The 3,392-nt window shown below is 48.6% G+C and overlaps 1 long non-coding RNA gene across 5 annotated transcripts in view; it reads right to left on the reverse strand.

The window, feature by feature from the left end:
- LOC126513522 (uncharacterized) overlaps positions 1-3,139 on the reverse strand; it is a 9,995-nt gene extending 6,856 nt beyond the window's left edge. For 3 of the 5 annotated variants that reach the window (XR_007595365.1, XR_007595366.1, XR_007595363.1), the window contains exons 1-2: positions 3,047-3,139; positions 1,788-2,947 (exon numbers count right to left, since the gene is read on the reverse strand). This is a non-coding gene — a long non-coding RNA (uncharacterized lncRNA). The remainder of the gene's footprint in view (positions 1-1,787; positions 2,948-3,046) is intronic. The other 2 variants (XR_007595367.1, XR_007595364.1) reach the window with 2 other exon arrangements.
- Positions 3,140-3,392: the final 253 nt, after the last annotated feature.

Genomic DNA, 3,392 nt, shown 5'->3' on the forward strand with positions numbered 1-3,392 from the left:
AAACAGGGTTTCCCTGTGCAGCCCTGGCTGTCCTGGAACTCAATCTGTAGATCAGGCTGGCCTCAAACTCAGAGATCTGCCTGTCTGTGCCTCCTGGGTGCTGAGATAAAAGGCAGCTGGTGGTACCACCACCCCCTGCCAGGAGAGATTCTTAATCACTTAAAGAGCCACGACTCTTTTCTCCTGCTTCCTAGCTGGCCTCCTTGGCAAGGATGCTCTGCCCAAGCACCTGGGGTCTGTAACAGATGGTGGGGTGCTTCGTGTTCTTCCTGTGAGCAAAGAAAGGCACTCAATACAGTGGCTGACGAAACAGAAGGCCTGGAAGTCATGTGCAGAACCCGTGCAGACCTGTGTCCACAGCCCTGGGCCTGAGCACTCGTTCACAGCGAGAAAAGCAGCTGCTGTTCTCCTTGTAACTCATCCATGAGTCCAGGTCAGAAGCCAAACAAAACAGCAAATAGTCCTTGTCTGGGATCTCGGCTCTCACTCCTCCCCTTCCAAACCCCACCCTCAGTGCACCAAACGCGCCCCCCCCCCAGCTGCCCTCTTCAAACTCCACCCTTCCAAAAGCCAGCCCAAAGTCTGCCCCTCCTTGGAGCTGCTCAAGACCCCACCTATAGGCTACTAAAAGCCCTGTAGCCATATTTGCCAGGTGATTCTTCTCCTGCCCACCTGAGAGTCACCCAGGAGTTGCTTTGCTCTGTTCATTAAACCTGGATTTAATAATTCAGTTCGATTGGCTTTATTACATCGGCAGCAGATTTCCATTAACTGGGGATTCAAAACTTATCAGTTCTGACCATGCCGAAGGAAGATGGTTATTTCCTGGGGGATGGGCTGAGGCCAGTGTGGAAGGCCCCCACTCACCGCACATGGCTGCAGCTCAGTCCCTCATGCCGGGGTACACAACACCCCTCAGAATGACATATTTCTGCGGCCATCCCTGTGTGCTTCTAGCTTTGTCTCACAAATTCTATCTCTATCATAACTCATCCAAATGGGTTGCTATGGAGATTTGTTTTGTTTTGTTGCTACCTGGTCTCAACCCAGGCTAGCCTCAAACTGGCCAAGGCTGACACTGAATTCCTGGACCTCTCTTTGTTGTTGTTCATTTGTGGAGTTTTTGTTTTTAGCATTTGTTTGTTGTTTGTTTGTTTTGCTTTTGTTTTTAAGGACAGGACCTCACTGGGTGGCCCCAGCTGACCTAGAACTAACTACAGAGACCAAACTGGCCTTGAGGTCTCAGCGGTCTACCTGCCTCTGACTCCCGAGTGCTGGATTAAAGCAGTTGGTCACCTTGGCTGGCTGACCCCTGATCCTCTAGCCTCTAACTCCCGAGCACTGGGATTACAGGTGTGAGCCACCATGCCAGGCTTTGCCTGTCTAGATCATTTTTTGGTACGCTTCAAATTATCAACGGAATACAGCATACTGGATTTGCTCAATCCAAGATGCCTCCCGTTTCCACAGTACGTTCATTTCCTTTTCATCGGGATCTTTCTTCATATTCTTTCATTCTCCCATAAATTCAGTGATGGGCAGCTAAGATGAAACACTGGCCAACTACAGGGGTGCATGCCTGTAATCTCAGCACTTTGAAAGCGGAGGCAGGAGGATGAGGAGTCACACAGAAACCAGCCTGGGTTAGGTGAGCCTCATCTCACACTGATTGATGGGGGAAGGGACCAACCCACGTGGGTGGTGCCATCCCTGAGCAAGTGGATCTGGGTTTATATACGAAAGCAAGTGGAGCAAGCCGTGGGGAGCAAGCCAGTCAGCATCCTTACCATCCTTACCCCATTGCGGCTGCTAGGTTCCTGCCTTGAGCTGCTGCCCTGACTTCCCTCAGAGATGGCGTTGACCAGAGAGTTGTAAACTTGAAGTAAACCCTTTTGTCTACGAGCAGATTTTGGTCACGGTGTTTTATCCAAGCAGCTGAAAACATACTATGACATACTACTCTTACTAACTGCAATCTTAAAACAACAGATTCAGTGAAAACCCATTCTTGTAAAACTACTTTTGGAGAACTTAAGAAACATGGAATTTTACTGCATTTCTTGAACAACAAATATAGCTCATAGATAATCAACTTTTTTTTTATAAGCAAGTCTTCTTGTTGAGTACAAACCCAAAGGAAATTAGTACCCTGCAAACGTATTCTCGTGGGATCACAGAATCACTGAATCGGCTAACTACATTTAAAAACTGGTGGGCTATATAGGCAACAGGATACACCTTCGGTCGTTTTATTTATTTATTTTTGAGACGGGATCTTACTGTGCAGTTGAGGCTGTTCTGGGATTTGCTGTGTAGACAGGGCTGACCTCACACTCCACCCACACAAGACCAAAACCTTACTGCACTGTATTTGGGAAGAAAAAAAAAACTTTTTACACAATATGAAAAATAGAACTCTGAGATTTTGAAAGCACGTGTTTTTTTGTTTTTGTTTTACTGCTAAGGCCCTTTCTCTGCATTTTATCCTCTTCCCTCCAACAAAGCTTTGCCCTTTTTTATCCTGCCCATTATTGTCACTTCCATGCTAAAATCAAACAAAATCAGCTGCACAGATTTCGAAAACACCAAGGAACACTGCCCAACCCAGAGAAGGAGAAAGCAACTTCTAAATCCAAAGGTTGAGCAAGAAAACCGCCTGGCAGGCAGTGTCTGGTCTTATCAACCGCAAGATTTCGGGGTAATGAGAACTCCACAAAGGCTCCCACAGGCTCACGTGCCTCCTCCCACCCTCTCGCTCCTCGGGGAACTCCTGGCACTAACTTCCTAAGGCACAGAACACCTGGCTCTCCATGAGTTTTAACCCAGAACTCCTTTGAGGTCCAATCCTCACAGCGCTGGGACAGCATTCTGGCTCCAAGGTTCTGATACTCTGGCCCTGGCTGCCGCCGGTCTGGAAAAGCAAGCTGCGCAGCACAAGTTTGCAATTCTAGAGAAGAAAGCAAGCAATGAGGGGGTGCTTGCGGGCTCTTCCATCTCCTTTAGAAAGCACTTAAGAGAGAATAAGTCACCCACCCACCCCGGATACCTTCTATTGCAATCCTGCAGTCCCGGCCTCTTTAAAACCTGCATTTTTCTCCCTGGGAGAAAGCATTAGTTAATGATTGCCAGCCGGCTTCTCTGTCTGGCAGGCCACGTGACCCGGACACGTGACTCGGAGCTGGCTGGGATTGCAGTTACAAGTCTGTGGAAGCAGCGGGTGCAACGTGATTCCCTGGCCATTACACAACGCTGGAGAGCTGTGCTCGCCGCTGCCAGCCGCTCCAGGGCTGGCTTCTCAAGAAACAGAAAACAAACAGGACTTGGTGTTTTCCAAAGTACGAGTCCGTTCTCCCCTTTGGAAAATGCATCCTGGCAAAAGACAAGGCCCAACC

The sequence above is a fragment of the Alexandromys fortis genome, unplaced genomic scaffold, assembly GCF_014885135.2.
Source record: "Alexandromys fortis isolate MF-2015 unplaced genomic scaffold, M_Fortis_MF-2015_v1.1 scaffold_118, whole genome shotgun sequence".
Taxonomy (NCBI): domain Eukaryota; kingdom Metazoa; phylum Chordata; class Mammalia; order Rodentia; family Cricetidae; genus Alexandromys; species Alexandromys fortis.